Genomic DNA, 19,051 nt, shown 5'->3' with positions numbered 1-19,051 from the left:
GTACAGCAGACTTTCAGCACCATTATTAAGCTCTTCCCATGGCCAGGCAGTGTGATAGGTATTGGGTACAGAGATGAATGAGCATGGATAGCTATAGCTATTCAGTAGTCAGGATTTATCTAGTGGTCTAGATTTTGGCCTCAGTAAGACCTAAGGTCAAGTTCTGCTCTGCCACTTATCAGCAACTTATGTAGCAATTCTCAGACTCAGTTTCTTCAGGGGTTAAATGGGGATATTTATAGAACGGGGTTGTTATAAAGATTAAACAGATCATATGTGTGATGTCTCCATCATGGTGCTTGACACATAAAGATATCAGTAGATACTAGTTCCCCTCTCCTGTGATGGTAAGAGAGCTGTTTTCAGAGATGGCTACCACTGTCAAATGCTCCCTGCTTACTACCTACACAGAATCATTCGATAAAACGAGAGATGAACACAGAAAATTGCAAGTTCTAGTCTTCCAGTTTTACTTAGAACTGAGATCACAGGCCTCCATGGATCTTACTCCTTGACTGAACCACGTGGAACATAAAAGCTGCCAGGGAGCAGTCTCTGTAACTGTGGATTTCCCATTTAGTCTGTAGATCAACCACTTGGTTGAGCTTCTGACCTCTTTATTGCTTTTGTTGCCCACTTGCTCACCTGGCAAGCACTAAGCACATAGTAGGCCCCTTGTGAATACTTTCTAGGTTGAATAGATGGAGGCTTCTTGTTGTGGCAGATTGAAGAAGTGGAGCGTGATGGGCTGGTGCAGACGTCACCCAGAGGGAGGTACCTTCTGGGGAGGGGGGCTGCCTCCACTTCTGTGTAGACAGAGCTGCCTTGCCATCTGTTTTTGCATCTCCCTGCTGTCTCTTCCTCCTGCCTTAGTGCCATCCTGCCTGCCTCTCTGTTCCAGCCCCATCCCAGAGACCTCATAAGCTAAGTGCTATTCTCAGGACCCTGAGTGACCCTGATTGGGGGAAGCGGCCAGATAGGAGGGTGTGGATATGTGTATGTGGAGGGGGGTTAGGAGTGTGGAAAAATGAGAGTAAGTGAAATAATAGGAAGGAGAAAGGAAATGAAGCAGAGGGGGTGAGAAAAGAAGGAGGGAGAAAGGGAGAAACTCAAAGAGAAATGGAGTCGGAAAGAGGGGCTGAATGAGATGGGGAGGTGGAAATAGAGTGTGTGCATGTGTGTGCATGCCCTTGCGTGCCTGAGAGAGGCAGAGAGACAGACAGCTGTAATTGTAAAAGCAAGAATCTGCATCCTGCAATTGAATTGCAGGGCCAAAGGGCAAGAGAGTGAAACCAGGAAACAGCAGGAGCTGAATAGCAGACTGGAGATAAGTTTGAAATTGCCGAGAGCAGTGGAAGAAGTATCTGGGTTGCAGTTGCCTCTTGAATCAGAGATGTTGTGCTCTCCAGGAGCATGGGGATTCTTACTGTTTGGATCCATGTTGGGCACTTCACCCATCCCTCTGGGACATGAGACAGAGAGGGGTGGTGCGCACACTGTTCCCTGCCATTTTGGAATGGGGACAGAGGGATGTATTGATGGAGTCTTGTCAGAGAGGTGTTACCTTTATGACAAAGGGCCTAGTCTCTTAACTCTTGCCTCCAAATTCTCCTCTAGAGCCTGGCCCTACAGTTGCTCTCTATGTAAATCTGGTCCTCAGAAGGGTCCTAAGAGATGGAGCCTTGGACTTTCTACCTGCCGTTCCTCCCCTCTGGAGGCTCCTTCCTTCTAAGGACCAGGGTGCTAGTTGGACAGTCAGAGTGGCATCTCACTTACCTGCTCATGAAGCTTCCGGGAGCCAGGAGACCACTAATGTAAGTTTTTAAAGGTGGACTGGAGCCTGGTGCCAGTGGAGTTGATGTCATGAGAATTGCTTCTCTCCCTCAGACTTTGAAATTGCCTTGCTTCTCGAAAGAGCTCTGTTCCCAGGAAACTCAGTACTAACCTAGCGAAGGCTCTGAGGGAGAGAGACTCTATGATTGTGTTTGGGGAGGTAAAGATATACCTACTGTGGTCCTCTTCTGGGTTGGAGAAGGGAGATGTATGAAGTCACGTTTGTGTCCCTGGGAAAGGTTGAGGTAAAGAAATTGAAGAGTTAACAAGAAGGAACTGGAGCCTCAAGAGTGAGATGGTGGCCTGAGCACCTTGGGCTTAAGCTTCCAGATTTGGGGCTAAAAGTCATGTTTTGCCACCAGAGAGTCTGATGACCTGGCCAACCCTCTTCTCTTGAACCTTCTGTAGTTTCCTGGGCTCACCATGAGGCTTAGCCCTTGCCCCTCTCTGTCAGGTCTGGAGACATTTGAATAATGAATTCTGGTTAAGACTGAAAACCTCGAAGTTCCATCTGTAACAAGACTCGAAATAATTACAGCTGATGATTGCCTGGTACACTCAGCCAGAAAAAACAGAACAGCTTTTGGCCGCCAGCAATTACAAGCAGCACCGGCTCCAGCACAGACAGAACTTTTAAATGAATACATGAATACATTGCTGAAGATCAGAAGGCGAGAGAGCCTGTTAGGGCTGAGTATGGGAGTGGGGGAAATGAATTGGCAAAAACTAAATGACTTCACCCACCATGAGAGAGAGAGAGAGCTCCCTCCCCCCACGCTTTGCCCATCCTAATTTATAACTATGAAATAGCAGAAAGAGTTGACATGGGGTGGCGTTCTAGGGGTTCTATGTTTTTGAGCTTTCTCCAATTTGAGCTCCCATCGTGGGAGACAGTGAGATAAAGTAGCTTGCTTGTCACTAGTATGGTTTGGAGTTAGAGAACATGGTGCTTCTTCTTGCGTGGTGTAGGGAAGATGATATAAGTTTTGGAATCAGAGGAAACTGTGCCCAAATCCCGGTTTTGCTGTAACTGTTATCTTGCTTAGCCACTGAACTACTATGAACCTCAGTTTTCTCATCTGTGCATACCTTCTTCAGAGTGTTCCCATAGGGACTAATAAGATAGTGTCTATAAAGCATCTTACATTGCTGGCTGGAATAGAATAAGTATTCAGTAAGTATTCAGTGGTCTTCATCCATCTGCTCTTCTTCCATCCATGAAGAACTCTCTACTCCTTTCTTGTTGGTTTTATCTCATTTCTTTAATCCTTACTTGCATTGGCTGAACCTATTTGACCTCACTCATTTATTTAGAGGAACCAAGGTGTTCAAGGCCCTCTGGGAAAAGATTTGGCTAGTTATTTGTTTAAGGACTTTTAAAAATGAAACTGCAAGAACTTCTGAGCCAAGGTGGAGAGGATAGGGTGATTGTGTTTTTACCTTCTACTTCCTTGACTTCTCATTTTGTACAAGTTTACTTTGATATCCCTGCCTGATTCACATCTGCCTTTGGTGGCTAATTCCAACTAGGATTAGAAGTGGAAGCCTGAAACTCTTGGGATTTTAAAAACTAGTAGATGAACCATCAAAGTTCTTGTAATCAGCCCACTGGAGTGCAGATTTGCAATCTTATTTGAAGACTGCTTTCATTTCGGTGTACTCCGGTTCCTCGCCAGCCTCTCTAACTCAACCCTCCCACTCCCATCTGTGAGTTCAGGCAGGGTTTAAAGGCTGCTTCCTGTCCTCATACACTGGAGCCATCTGAGTGAGAATTCACAGACCAGCCTCTGTGCAAACCCTCTGGTGCTCTCCAGGAAATTATCTCGGCAAACCCAGGGCAGCCGTTTCTTCTCTGCAAAGCAGGGTACCTGGCTAGCTTCCCCTCTCATTATCCATCATCTCTCCCATATTTCCTATTCTCTCATTTACAATCATCTGCATGAGGCTCTGTTGTCCCCCGTTCATTCTTCACTTTTATCTCAAACAAGAGACATCTTCAAGGGGCCCTGGGTTCTATGCCATCTTCCTGATGTCCCCTGAGTGGTCAGGGATGGGGAGTCAGCACATCTCTTGGATCTGATTGGTTGTTTTAACTTTACTCGCAGAGCCCCTCTGAACTTTAAGGTTAGGCATGTCTCAGCCATTTAAGAGGAGCTGCACTGCTTCTGGCTCTTTCTCTGCCTGCCTTTGGGCTTTCTCATTGCTCCTTGGTGCTTGCTTCTAGTAGGGCAAAGGTAGGTGGACATGGAAGAGAAAATGATGCCAGAGAAAGTAGTTTCTATGATTTAAAATGAAATGTATGGAGGCAGCATACACTGGTGAGAGAAGCACTGGCCGTGGGATCAAAGGTCAGGGGTGGAATTTGGGATGCTGACCTAGAGCAAATCTCAGGCTCTTCATGTGTTAAGTGGAGTTGCCACAAGTGTTGGGCATTATGAGTCAAAGCATGTGGAAATGATAGCCGAGGAGGGCACGCGCACTCAATAATGGCACACATGCCTCAGATTAAGTCCTTCAGGTTTTCCTGCTCCCCCTGTGGACACAGGGATGTCACTTTTACCTGTGCTTTAAGGGGATTTAGGAGAAGGGGCTACAGAGGTGTTGGGGGGCAGGGGGACTTCCATGGTCCTATGAGGGCTCATACTCTTTCTACCGTAAGAGAACTCTTCTAGAATTACCTAATATTGACAGCCCTCCCTCAGAGTTGCTTGGGGAGTAGTGATGCTCTCCCCTGATCACTCAGGTTCCTGCTGAAACCCCACCTCTTCCCTGACCCTTTCATACCACTCCCTAGTCAAGGCCAACCTTCGGCTCTGTGAAGTGCTGTGTCAGGCTAAAGGCACTGGCCTGGCTGCAGAAAGCCTGTTGATGCTACTAGCTGACTGGGGTCCAGCCAATTTAAGCCCCTTTTAGATCAAGTTTGGGTACATAAATGGACAGTAATTATAACAGTTTGTGATGCTGAACAATTTTCTTAATCTCTCTAAGCTGCTGGGTTTTGTTTTAAAGAACTTTAACTGCTGAAAAAAAGCTTGACTTCATTGGTATTAATTCTTTTAAAATTTACTGCCTTGCATTATCTATATTATCTACACATATGTATCTATCTACCAACATATCTATTCTTTAGATGAACTTGAGGTTCTCTGAGGGCTGGAATTGTCTCATAGATAGTACACAAATATTTACTGATTATTAAATAATCAGCATTGAGATGGTTCTGGAGCTGCAAAGATGAATGACACATGATTCTTATACTCCAGGAACTCAGGACAGAGAGAGAAAGCCAGGAAGACAGACAAGAAGAGAGAGAGAGAGACAGAGATACAAATAGATAGTTAGAGGGAGACAGAAACTGAGAGACCCCTAATAAAAAAATTGGCGTCTAAATTTCCTGTTCCTATGATAGTACCTTCCATATGGTATGTGAATTTCTCAGTAAATACTTATAAATTGACTGATAAATAAGCCTAATTCCCTCATGGCAGCAAAGAATGTTCTGAACTTTAAGTGGAATTAGTAACTGGTAGAGGATTTTTGGTTAAACTTGGTGGTGTGAACACATGGTTTCATCTTGACTCCTCCCCTAAAGTCCACTAAAATGGCAGTAAAGGAGTAAAAGAAAGAAATATCAATAAATACAAGAACATTAACAAAAGAGACAGCATATGAAAGAAGACCATAAATATTAGGAGATGGAAAGAAGATGAGAGAAAGGCCTTTCAAAATAGATAAGCTAAAACTTAAGCTCCTGTGTGTGTGTGTGTGTGTATGCGTATGTGTGTGTATTTGAATGCTGAACACACCGAAAGCAAACTGAAAAGTCTTGGGCCTTGGATTTGAATTCACTAGCTGCCTCTGTGGCTGAAAAGAGAAGGTTGGTTTGCCAAAAAGCAGTAGACCTTAGATTACCTACCCCTGCCTGTGCAGCTCTGTGACTGCTCTGTCCCTACCCCGGCAGAAACTGGGAGGTTTGCACAGGGGAAGAAGAGGTGAGACATTGTTCCGAAGATAAAGCAGGACTAAGTGACAGTTTGCATACTAAACAGGGAGACTTCCAACCGCCTTCTCTCATCCTCCTCCCCAAACCGGGCAACCAACCCTTCTAGTGGGAGATGGGATGATTCCTCTCTGGGAAAGTTGATTGGCATTTAATCAAAGATTTTCAGATATTGAGCATAGCCCAATCAAAATGAAGCCCGCTTGAGCTATATGTCCATCATGGACTGGCTAGGGTTACTGTTCTAAGTTGTCCTCACCCTGGGACTCAACGAGGCAGCTATTATCGGTCACGTTAGCCATCATCATGGCAGAAGGAACTAGTGTTGTGAATTCTGTGCAGGTTCCTAAAGCTCCCCACGGAATGATGCATATCATTCTCGCACACTTTTCATTGGCCGTAGCAAGTCATTTGGCCATGTCTAACTTTAAAGTTGGTAAGGGACTGAAACTTTACCATGTGCCTGGAAGGAGAATTGGAATATTTGTGCACAATTTGGACAGCAGCCTTCCCATCTGGTCCCAAAATATTCTATGTACTCTTCTTCCCACATGCAAAGTACACTTATCGCTCCTTGGGGTAGATGGCTCTGCTGTCTCATCTAGTGATAATATCAAGCTCAACCTCTGGAACAGTGGTACATGCTACCAGTTTCTTTCTCAAAGGATGCTGCTTGGGGGGTCTGTATTTCAGGCACACATGTGGCTCCCAGCAATCTGGTGCCCCAGGAATTAAACACACACACACATACAGATACGCCACACCCCAAACAAAAAGCCCAATAACAAAATAAACAAGTTCCTTGCCTCCCCTCCATCCTTCCAACATATAATCAGGGAAGAGGACAGAACAACTCTGCTCTTATTCAGAAAGGGGATAGTGGTGAATGCCTGGGCAGTCATGCTTAGCCTGGCCCCTGGCCTCAGGAGGCAATGTTCCTTTCCTCAAACTTGCTCCCTGGCCCGCTGTGTTCTGTGGGTCCTTGCTCTGCCTTTTCCAATGTTCTCCCTTTTTTTTTTATTATCCTTCATTGCCTCGTTTGAGGTGGAGGTTGGGGAATAGCCTTCCTTTGGCACAAAGCAGACTTGTTATCCTGCTTCTCCACAGATCATGGGAATTCAGGGGTCATTTTAAGTTTTGAAGGGTCACCGTCCAGGCTGACAGTTCACTTGACAGGATAAAGCTCTCAAAAATGTAGTTAGCTTATTACTTATTTGATTATAGTCAGTGCCATGTGCAAATAACCACACACACACATAGTCCCTTTATTAAAAAAACTTCTTAAATTTGCTACATATATTTGCTCTCTTGCTCTCATGTCTTTGTCTTTCTCAATTTAATTATAGGTACCTTGGAAAAATCTGATCAGGCTTTGCTGGGAGAGCTATACCTGTAGCCTCATACCTAAGTCATTTTTTCATTTGAAAGGATTTTCTGGATGCCATAACTTTTTTCCAAAAAATGAACATCTTAGTCCATTCAGGAGTTTTAGCATTGGAGATGGTGGCCATGCTTTTGTGGACCTTACTTTAAGGTTAATTTATAATCATTCTTTAAAAAATTTTTCTGATAGACTTTCTTGTTTTTTTCTATTACCATTTGGGTTTGAGAAGCTACTCCCTCTTCCAGCCATGAAAACGGTTGACACTGACTCTGTTCCATTGCATTCCTATTTGGTTACCCGCAAGTTCTTTCCTAGGCTCATCACTATCTTTTGTATTTAGCTTTATACCAAATATAACTAACATCAGCAAGTGCACACTCCTAATACTTTGGTTTCCTAGGCAACAAGTTCACTAGGTTACTGGATTAGAGTTCTCCAGAGAATCCAAACTGATAGGATGTATCTATATCTATATCTATATCTGTATCTGTATCTGTATCTATATCCCTCTCTCTCTCTCCTTTTCTCTCTCTCACTCTCTTTCTCTCTCTCTCTCCATAGACAGTCTGAAGGTCTGAGAACCAGGAAAGCCAGTGATGTCAGTTCTAGTCAAAATCCTAGTCTGAAAGCAGAAGACCTACGTCCAAGCTCTAATGAGGTCAGAAGGAGAGAGGAAGAATCTTTTTTTATTCAGACTTTAGTTCTCTTCAGGCCCTCAGATGGTTAAGGCCTACCCGCAGTGGGAGATGCAATCTGCTTCCCTCGGTCTACCTAGTCAAATGTTAATCTCATCCAGAAACACACAGACACGCCAGGCAGTGATTAGCCAAATATCTGGCCACCTTGTGGCCCAGTCAAATTGGCACATAAAATTAACCATCAAAGTTATTTTCTGTTTCTCGAGGTATCTCTGGTGAAAGTTTTACGCAGTGTTTCCCAGTGTCAAGTGTTCCCCATTGTCTGGCGTGGACCACCGCTCCTCTGCCCCTGTAAGTCTTCTTGTTGCTCACTGCCAGACCAGTGATCTGGCGCCACATGTTTTAGGTATTTGATGTGGCAGCCCCCGCTCCATGTGTCAATTTCTGTATCTTCAGGATAGTAAGAAGCAATTCTAGAATCTCAGTGGCTTGTATTAACATAGGTTTATTTCTTACTCACATTGGCTGTTTCTTGTGGATTGTTTAGGGGTTCTGCCCTGAGTCATCTTCACTTCAAGACAGAGGCTGGCACAGCCACCACCTGAATGTCTGCTGCTTGCCGTGGCAGAGGGAAAGAGGACGTGCATCGCTTCTGCTCACATGCCATTGGTCAAAATAAGTCCCATGGCCACAACTAACTTCAAAGGCCACATGTCAGACCATGTGTCTGGAAGAAGGAGAACCAAAATATCCGTGCATAGCCCAGATGATCACCATCCAAGTCCAGCTCATGCACACAAAATCTCCAGTCCGCTTTTTGGTGGTTTTCTCTTAAATATGAATGGAGAGCCAAGGATCACCCTATACTTGACAAAAGCCTCTCACATGGAAAACAGAGACCAGTGCAAACAAATTTTAATAAGGAACTAGGAAAAAAGAGATAATTGAGGGAACAGAAGAAAACTTTAAAAAAATCCTTCAATTGATCTCAGAATAAAAATGTTGCATCCCTGAAAGAAGAACAGGGTGCTATGAAACGGAACAACCACAAAAGAAGGAACTGCCCTTAACAACTGAATATGATCAAAGGAATTTTAAAGTTCAATGGAGGAGTTTGAAGATAAAGTTGATAAGGCAGAAGAAAACACCCAATAGGTCAGATGTAGAAGAGAAAAGATATGGATTGATCCAGAAAGCCCATCCTTCAATTCATAGGAATTAAACAGAGACAAGGTATTTTTCAAAGAAATATTTCCAGAAGTATCCCAGAACTGAAGGCAATTATACCATATTGAAAGGGCTAAACCAGTGCCCATTACAATGAACACAAACACTTCTACCTCAAAGCCCATCACAGTCAATGTTCAGAATACTAGTGATGGGAGAAGCTCCTAAAAGCTTCCTGGGAAGAGGGGTGGTTGTGGGAGATGGGGTGGCAATCCCAGTGTTAGGGATCAGGTTGGTGCTGGTCTTTCAACAGCAACTTGAAAGTCAGAATAACATCCAAAGATGAGGACCTGGGGTTCAGGAAACTGTAAGACAGAAGTGACAGAAAATGCCCAGGAGGAAGTGGACAGGATTCCAGCGGAGCAGGGGGCCTAGAAAGCAGACAGTCCCACTTGGAGCAGAGGAGTGGAGGCCTCCGGGGGTGGAGGGGTCTGCTCCTCGAGAGTGGGAATTTGCAATGAGGAGGGGTGGGGCGGAGAGCTGCCTATTTATATCATAGCCCTTTTTATTTTTTTAAGTGATGTGTGTGTATTATCTTGTTAAAATAAAACCCAAATTTAAAAGTGTTTTGGTGTAGCAGTGCACTGTAAGTTGGAAAACCCACGACATTGATTTCTGATTACGGTCACTAACTCATTGTGTGACCTTGATGAAGTCATTCACCCTCTTCAGTGATGTATTTCATATCTCTTCATTTACAGAATAAGGTGGTAGGCTTAGACGATTTCTGAGGTTCTCTCTGGCCCTTATGTTCCAGAATTCTATAGGGATACAAGTGTCACAGTCACCTTAAACAGAATGGCCATGGCTTGCCTCAGTTTGCCCTCCTCTTGAGGCTAATGTGCTGTTGTGTGAATGAGATTCAATCTCCTTTTCAAAGAAAAGACCAGGCCTGAGGGCCAGGATCTGAAATCCAGGGCTGAGTGCCAGTGTGGGTTACATGGGAAGATGGCTGGTGCATATGGTTTATTTTGATGCTTTTAGTTCTGCATCCTGGGGACCCCTCTGAGGCTCCCTGCTGTGTAATGGGGCTGGCTAGAAGCTGATCTGGCAGCTCGTTAACACTCAATTAAAGCTCTTCTCTACAGTGTGGCATTAACTTTTAAAAAATTTATACACTCAATTGAAGGAATTAAAGTGCAACTGTGGTTTTCAAAGCGGCTCATGTGAGGGAGGCTGTGAAATTGTTCTCATCTGCCCAGTATTCAGTTTTCAAATTTATATGTGCAATTGAGTTGGAAATTAAAGTGCAGTTTTAAGGTGGGTGTGAGTGTCTAACATGGCACCACATTAACCATTTTAAATTTATAAACGTAATTAAAATGGGATTACTTTGGAATTAAAGAATATAGGGAGAAAAAGATATGTGCTTTTTCTTGGGGATGCGCTGCCTTTTCCCCTTCCTATAATCTGAATTCTTGATGCGTATGTTGTCACCAAAGTCTCAACTCCTGTAGAATAGGGAGCTAAATTTGCCATGCCAGAGCAGTAAAGATATCCTCATCACGTTTGACACCACCCTTCCTTGCTTCCCTTTCCCATGTCGAAAACAAGGAGGTCTACTTCCCACAGCATTTTGGAGCGTGTACAAGTTGTGCACTTATCATTTTAAGGCTCATTAGTCTTGAGGATGTTAACTTACCTCAGTGAGGTTATGGCAAAGATCCAGAGATTACATTTCCCAGTTCCCGGAGTTATGTGTGAACTGGTTTTCTGGAATTAAGGGGACAAGTGCTCTGGACACCTTTCTGTAGGCACCAGGCTGGGAGTCTCTTGACTTCATCCCCAGATTGAACGTGTGGCTTTTTCAGGTGGGGTGCCCCACATACAGAAGGCACCTTCTAGCACATGAGGAGTTTGCAAGGTGGGGCAGATGCTGGTGAGAAATAGGGGCAGTTCCCCATCCTTCCATGGATCCAAACAGCATATTCTAGAAAACTATAGAATTACTCTGATGCTTGCCTTTTCTAACTCCTATGACATGCTCAGAAAATTCTTTAAATATTTTCTCCTCTTCCGGTTTAGACTGGTTCGTTTAAGACCACTGGCTCTTCTAATTGTATGGTTACGATGGGTCTGAATTATCTGCAGAAGGCCCGCGGCTCTGGAAAACTCCAAGGTAAAGATTTGCTTTGCTTGTTCTCAGAGACCATGAGACACAGGGGATGCACATCTGCGTGGGCTTGCCTCCAAATGCTCCACCTTCCCTGTCCATCGTGCCTCCTCTAAGGTGGGCACCTGGTCTAGGTTCTCCTGTCACCCCTCCCTCCTCCCTCATTGCCACTCAGTTGGCTCCACTGTCGTCCCGGAGCGGTGCTTAGCTCAGCAGGAGGATAGTGGTAGCTCTGGGGAGCACCTCCCCACCGAGGCCTGAAGCCCCGGGCATCCCTGGCTTTCTTAGGCTAGCACAAACTGTCCTGTCTGGGGGTCTTCCTCTCTTTACTGTGCTGAGCAAGCGGCGGGGGATGGGCATCACCTCATTGTGTCTGTAATCTCTGTCCCTTTATCCTTCTTCCTTGCCATTTTCAGAAGTCTTTGAATCAAGACCCCTTTCTCCTTTTTTCCCCCTAATACATTTGCATGCTCACTGAGGTGAAAAATTATGATTTCAAGATTTCACTGAGTCCTGTTTCAGACCCTAGGCCTACTTAGCAGGGCCATCACTTGGCAATTTGGCTGGGACTCGCAGTCCTTATTGAATACCTGTGCTGCTCCAAAGTGAGGACATGCTGCTCTGCAGCCCCCAGGGTGCCTCTCTGCCCATTCAGAGTCATATATATGGTTTGTACACCCTTCCGAGGGCAGGCCCAAAGAAACTGCCGCGTAACCAACCACACAGTGAATCACGGTAAATGAATGACAGGAAGAATAAAGGCTTGGACCAATTCATTAGAAAAAAATCCTGCTTAAAAAGTTCATAAGAAAAGGTTAGGCCTTAATCTTTGGTAAGAAAGTTAGTCTTGATATTAAAAAAAGACAAAACAAACAAGAGGACACCGTTGACTGCTTTACCCTGTGCCACATGTCACCAAAGATTTGCAGGAATCTCAACAAATATATAAAGGACAACAGGTTAGAAATTGAGAAATTTAGAGTGAAGAGAAAACATAAATGTGAAAATAATAAATCCTTTACTCCTCCTTTTTTTTTTTTGTAAAAAAAAAGATGTGTTATAATTGTTGGTCAAGAGATATACAAATAGGGGTACCTACAAATGTATAGGGCACAGCAGCCGGGCAGTGACCCTGGGGCACGTGGCAGGGCCTCTGGGACTCTGAGCAGGTTGTGCCATTGGGTGCAGAGCATTTGCCTTGGCTGCTAGGAAACATGGAGTCAGTGTGCAGCTGGCCCACCCAGCCAGGTCCATTTTACATGCAGTTCTGTGAACCGATCTTCACTGGACTTCATTATTTTCTTATCTATCTTTTCTCTTCACCCCCAATTCCTCAACTATTTCAAAGTTTCTGCAAGTCTGTGGTGACTTGAGACAAAAAGAAAATTAGTCACTGAGTTAGAAATTATTTTGGGGTTTACTCAGAGGATGTCAGAAGGCTCTTATGATGAATCCTACTAAATTAACCTAACTGAAGGCAAAGATGGAATGAATTGTCTGATTTACTGGACTTTATCTGTGAGTATCTTTACCAATTTTCAATTCATTTAGTGAGAATTACTGCACAGCTATTTAGTGCATGACCCTGGTTTGGGGAGACTCTTCTGGAGATCCTGGGAATAACAAGCTGGACGGAGTCCTTGTCTCCGCTGGACCTTACTCGCAGGTGGAAGAGGTGAGGGATATGTGCTTTCCAGGTGCTGGCAAGTTGGAGATGGAAGTGTGTGGGCACTGGGTCCACTCTCTCTACCCCAATGGGTAGGTGGTCCTGCGAAGAGTGAGCCCATCTGAAGGATCAGGGGGACATGATTTTGTAATTGGTTTCTTGAACTGTGAACGCCTCTTGAATGGTGAGAGGAGCTCTGAGTGTAAGAGAGCGGGAGAACAGCACTGAGCTTCCGGCTCGGGAGCGACCCTGCCTGGAGCATGTCACTGAAAGCTTCTGGCTCCTCCATCTGCTCCCCTCTGGAGCAGAGCTTCTCTGTATTGAGAAGATGGAATTTGGAACTTAACCAGACTCTACTGTGCATGTGCGGTCTCTCCCTGGCAATCCATAGGCCACCAGAAACACTTTGCAGGGAAGCAGACAATAAGCCTATAAGTGAGTAGGATAATTTAGAATTATATGTGGTGTAAAGCAAAATGAAACAGGGAAGTGTGACCGAGGGTAATAGAGTGGTCAGAGGTCGTTCTCAGAAGGCAGTGTTCTGGGCAGAAGAAACAGCCACGCCAAGGCCTGTGATGCGAACCATCTGGGGCTGCTTATGGCGCTGAGGAAGGCCTGGAGCAAGCGGAGCCAGAGAAGCAAGGCTGTCGGCGAGCTTGGCGAGGGTCTCAGGGTCAGATCATGGAGAACCTTGGAGGCCACTAGCACTTCTTCCAAGAGCGATGGCAAGCCACTGGAGGGGTTTAAGCAGGGGAATGATGTGATCTGATTCATGTTGTAAAAGTTCTCTGACTCCTTTACTGAGAATGGATTAGCAGGGGAGGTGGGGTGGAGAGTAAGAGTTGAAGCAGAGAGACGAGTCCCGGACTGTCTCAGCAGTCCAAGCGAGAGAGCAGGGTGGAGCGGTGGTGGCCCCGCTGTCTGGGACATCTCCCCAGCATCACCGTTCTTGAGCATACTCACTGGGCCTCTGCACCTTATTCTACACTGAGTCCCTCAGAGCCCACACCACACACTTTAACAGGTGGCTTAATGGATTTCCATCCTGTAACTTTTCCCTAAGCCGGACCTTCTTAATTAGACTGTGAGTGTGTCTAGGGCAGATGCTAATGCTCACAGCTGGGAATGCTTGCTTAAGTTATAGGTCCAGGGGAAAGGTGTGGTGGTGTGGGAATAAGTGTGTGTGTGTGTGTGTGTGTGTGTGTGTGTGTCTACTTCAAACTGGCTTCCAAGGGCTCAACTTCCTTTATTCCTGCGAGTGGGATGTTAAACACTGGTAATGAGCATCATGGAAACACTCAGACATTCTGGAAAAGTCTTTTTACTCATTGGGCCTCACTTCCCGTATCTGTAAAATGACAATGTTAGATCTAAAATGCACTTTCCATCTCAAATGTGGACAAAGACCTATACTCTGGACTTGGACCTACACAGTGTCTGACAGCCTTTGAGAACCTCCCCTTGACGTGGGGGCGGTGATGTGAGCGCCTACTGCTGCTATTTATATCAGCTTTGTTCTTGTACAGAAGTACAAGTCTTCCCCTTAGCTTATTTATACCATTTTTTTATTTTACCCAGAATACCTCTTTCCACCAATTATTCCCCCAGATCAATATAAAGCTGGGTTTCAGCCTAAACTGAATAATCAGTAATAACAAATGAGTGAGGTGTTACCGTGACATTGTAGGAAATAACTGGCTGCCGAGTGGAAGCAAAATCTCCGATGAGTCTGGAGGACAAATCGGTGACAGAGTCCCTGCCTTGTCTCTTCTGGGCTGGAGCAACTTGAGGGCAGTGTCCTCGTTTCTGGGTATGGGACCATGTCGAGCTCACCTGCAGGTACTTAACACCTGTTTACTGTTATCACGGAGACTGACAAATAATGGAATGCCTCCTGCCACCCAACATGTGGAAAGGTAATTTGAACTGGTATCAATTCAAACCACACCACTGCAGCTGAGACAAGAACTCTGCTTATCTTGAGGCCTCACAGCTCCTAGGGGCTGCAGGCCAATGTAATTTGCTGGTGCTTTTTAACTCAGCAGTAATTTTTTCAGCAAACACATCAAACTCTTAATGGGGTTTTTGAAAGTAAATCTCCTTTTTGAAGCAAGAAGGAAAGAAATAAACAGTTATTATTTCATTTCTCTTCTTTAAAAGAAATTTCTTTTGGTTTTGGGAGGGGAGTGTTGAGTGAATGGACGGGGGCAAATGACTCTCAAAGCAAATAGTCCCACTGCAGCATCAGCGTCACGTAGCCATTGGTCGGCCCAGGAGCCGTGTGGATAAAATAGTAAGCGCCAGGGTAGCAACAATGTGGTTGCCACAGACAGAATCAGATGAGTAGTTAAAGGCCTGGCATTCTTCAGGGAAACAAATGATGGATCAACCCTGCAAAAGTAAATAACCTGGCTCCTTAGATCTATGTGGCAACTTTAAATATTTAATAAATCCATGTGCGTCTGAAGAATTTGTCCTCACCTCGCTCCTGGTCACCTGTGATTTTGGATGAATTTACCAAACATGTCTTTTTAGGGGCTTCTGATCTAGGCCATGGATGCAGGAAGCACCATTTAAAATTCTCATCCTATCCCTTTCTGGGCACAGTGTTCATCACTGAGACTGACACAACACACAACTGTTGGGGAGGCCGGGTTTTGGAAATTGTTGGGGATGGGGGCCATCTGGGACATTGGCATACCTCACAGACATCCATCACAATGTATATCTTCAGCTGGAAAGCAGCGCATTGAACCCAAAACATGACACAACTCAGAAAAGTAGCTTATTCCTTGCTGACAGCTGTTTGTGGCTGTGAGCATTTCCAGGCTGGAAGGCCTGGGATGAAGAGGATGGCAGAGCAGTGCCCTACAGCACCCTTTGTGGTTCACATCATGCCCCACAGAAGGTGGTGGCCCCATTAGAAGAGGCTACTCAACATTTCGTGCTAGAAGGCCCATGTGTGTGAAAGCAGTGACATGGCTTTGCATGGTTTTTGACGATGAGCAGTTGCCGCTGTGCTCCAGGAGTGCTAGAGATGGGTGGGGTAGGTGGCCAGATTTGCACAGCCTTAGTTGTAGTAAGTTTGCCTGAGGAAGGAACATGGTGGAAGCTACAATGCAGATGTACCTCTAAGGTTGTTATTGCTAGACGCCTGTTTCTAGCTGCCCGGTGGGTAGCAACTGGCAGCTGATACCTATTGATTGGTGACCAATGGCAGGATTCATAGTGTGAAATGGGCATGACCTGTTTACTTAGGGAATGTCAATATTTTTAGTCTTATTTGGAAACCATACTGAGTTTAACTGAATTCAGAGATACTAAAGGCTGCTAGAGATCTCCAGGAAGGTGTGTGGTTTGGATTCATTGAAGGGACAAGATGCAATGTCACTGAGCCTTTTTATGCTCCACTGTCTAAGTAATTAGACAGTGGTGCTCAATAATGAATGATTTTATTTATTAAAGTCAATACATAGTAATAAAGTGCTTATTATATGTCAAGTCTTATGCTAAGGATGTCAAGATAAGGCCCAAAAGATGTAATCTTGGCTCAAAAAAGCAGTAGGTCTCTACCAGAACTGTGATCTCGTGGATAGGATGATACCTGTGGATCTTATTGGATAGTTTGTGCAAGTATATTCTTTGGTAAAGAGTAAAGAGTAGAACATTTATTCAGGGACAATTTCTGTGGTTATCTGTAGAACTTCAGATCAAGTGGGAAAAACAGGGAAAGACAATGTTATTTGGAACTTAAAAACAAGTAATTAAACTTAGGAAGCAGCAGAAGTAGGCTTTGGTGGTAGAGTCCAGATTATTGCCTTTGTGGGTGCACAGCTGGGACCAGGCTCAGCAAGTCCAAAGCAGCGTGTGCTGAAGCGAGCAGATGGTGAGGTGGGCCCTTCTTCTCTGGTCTTGCTCAATGCTGATAATGCAACAGATGGCCCCTAACAGCCAAATGAGGACAAGTTGGGCCACACAATGGGTCTACCTACTCATCTGTGTGCCCTGGGTTTCCCAGTTCCCCAGAGAGGAGGGGAATGCCGGCTGTGGCGGACATGGTTTTCTGGGGCTGATCTTCACATTGAGTAGAAGAGAGGATGGAGTGAGGGTCGGGGAGGAGGGGAGGCTGTGGGGAGGCTCTGATGGCTTGCTTTCCTGAAGTGACAGCTGGCAGGCAGCTGTGGAGAGATACTGTGTGTGTGTTAACAGCCACAGTGACTGGATGTTTATTGAATTGCTGTGGATTTTCTAAAAGCAAAGCAAGCATACTAAATTGCTGCAAATTACCAAGGGCTTTCCTAATGTTCGATAAAAATACTGTGAACGTTTAAGGACACAGGCTCGGCAAATAGTTCTGAATGTGGTGGTAGGGAAGCTCTTGCTTTGAGAACAAATACACTGGCTCTTCAATACAAATACATGGAGTTAGTAGGATGATGACTGTGCCAGAGGCTGGACATTACAAATTCAAGTTGGCATCCTTCCTTTTTCAGTATTTGCTTCCGTTCACTTCAAGCTGTGTTCCTCTGCCTGGCCTCTGCCTCTGCCCCGGCCGGCCCTGCCATGGAGAGAGCGTTATTTTGCTGTGTCACCTTGTGTGACATGGTGCATCTCAAATCTGGGTGTATCTGCTTATCTTCTGGTTCAGAGAGAAAACAAGCTAAGGAGGATGGGCTAATTTTTAACTGTCTTCCTTGATGGTCCCCAGTTTTTGTGACCTTTCTCAGTGTCCCGAAGGCTACTATCACTTTCAAAGAACAGGACTATCTTGAAGAAGGCAAGGCCAGAGGTGTAGACTAGGATGCATCTCCTTTTTAGAAATTAACCCCCTCTGTACTTCGTACCTGGTTTCCTCAGGTTCAGCTTAATTTCTCTCTGTCCCTGGGGCTTTGCAGTTTTGCTCATTTCCTCCCTTACTTAGGTCATGTTCTTTGGGCAGAAATAAACCATAGATTTTGGCCTAAGGAAAAAAGGATCACTAGCTTTGGAGGTTTGTGGCTTCCAGCCTTGTACTGGGAAGTACAGGAAAGTTGGATCTCTGTGGATTAAATTGCACCCCAGTGTGTAATTCAAAAATCAAAAGGAATAACTATTTAGGGGCCAAGTGCTCTTTGAGCACGGCAGGTGGCTAGGTTTGCATTTCTTAACCTGTGTCATTTGACGTTTTGTTTCCACAGGGAGGGTATGAGGAATTTCATTGCCTTCTAGCAGTTAAATTGCATTGAGAAATCTTACACTAGCCTGAGTGGTTTGCAACAAAATTTCAAGGACTAGATGGTCTGGCTCCTGTCTGATGATAGTTATTGTGTCTAACACCATCATCTTCAGGTCTCAGTTTGGAATTCTTTTGGTAATGAGATGATCTTATTGTAAACCAAAAAGACTGATACAGTTTCCCAAAGCAGTGAAGCTGTGCTTTAGTGGTATTCCCAGGCATGGCAGCCAGAGGTATTGAGGTTTAAAGATAGAGTAGGAGATCAGGAGGGAAGCCCAAGTACTTTTGGGTTAGACTAGATGCTTCTCAAATCAAGATACTAAGTGGGGAGGAAGCAACAGAGAATACAGTGGGGCCAGAGGGGGACCGGACTAGCAAAGGGACAAGGCACATTGGAAATGAAAAGGAAACCAGAGCCATATGTCCTAGCCACTGCACACCAGCCAAGCCATGACTGAAGTGGCATTAGCGTTGGGACAAATAGGGGAAGACAACCAGCAATGGGATAGAAACAACAGATGTTTTCCCTCAAGAACAATTATTGAGCAGTAATCACAGGAAGAGGCAGACTCCTGCTGTAAGCACATGGACTTTATTAGAGCCTTGCAAGTTGGTGCTCTAAGCCCCATCTGATGATCTTTGAGTCCTTAGCCAGGACTCATTCTCTCCTGATGGGACAAAGGCATGGTCAACCTTCTGGGGGAAGCTAAGTGCATTCTACAGGTAGCCCTCCTGAAGCATGGCTTCTCTGGGTTGAGGAGCTCTGGGGATGAAACTTAACTTTCCTAGGATGTGATCCCATTCCAGGACTTGGAATCTGTGCTGCTGGGTGGCTATGTTTGTAAAGGTGGTCACAGAATCGAACACGTGTGACCTACATCTCTCTGAGTGCCACTTTTCTTATCTGTAAAGTGAGGGAGTTGGGTTTCCTGATCTCTTAGGTTCCTTCCATCTCCTAAATTATCAGATTCAGTC

General features: G+C 45.0%; 1 long non-coding RNA gene across 13 annotated transcripts in view; it reads left to right on the top strand.

Annotated features, from left to right (window-relative positions):
* Positions 1-789: 789 nt before the first annotated feature.
* The window catches only part of LOC138925004 (uncharacterized), a 100,437-nt gene continuing 82,175 nt past the window's right edge, over positions 790-19,051 (top strand). For 5 of the 13 annotated variants that reach the window (XR_011440577.1, XR_011440578.1, XR_011440575.1 and 2 more), the window contains exons 1-4: positions 791-1,814; positions 8,403-9,088; positions 11,108-11,201; positions 12,764-12,870. This is a non-coding gene — a long non-coding RNA (uncharacterized lncRNA). Of the gene's footprint in view, positions 1,815-7,179; positions 7,368-7,778; positions 7,876-8,121; positions 8,207-8,402; positions 9,089-11,107; positions 11,202-12,746; positions 12,871-19,051 lie in introns of all 13 variants that reach the window. The other 8 variants (XR_011440581.1, XR_011440579.1, XR_011440585.1 and 5 more) reach the window with 7 other exon arrangements.

The sequence above is a fragment of the Equus caballus genome, chromosome 7, assembly GCF_041296265.1.
Source record: "Equus caballus isolate H_3958 breed thoroughbred chromosome 7, TB-T2T, whole genome shotgun sequence".
Lineage (NCBI taxonomy): Eukaryota > Metazoa > Chordata > Mammalia > Perissodactyla > Equidae > Equus > Equus caballus.
The sequence above is the reverse complement of the archived record's forward strand: the minus strand, read 5'-3'. Positions and strand labels throughout refer to the sequence as shown.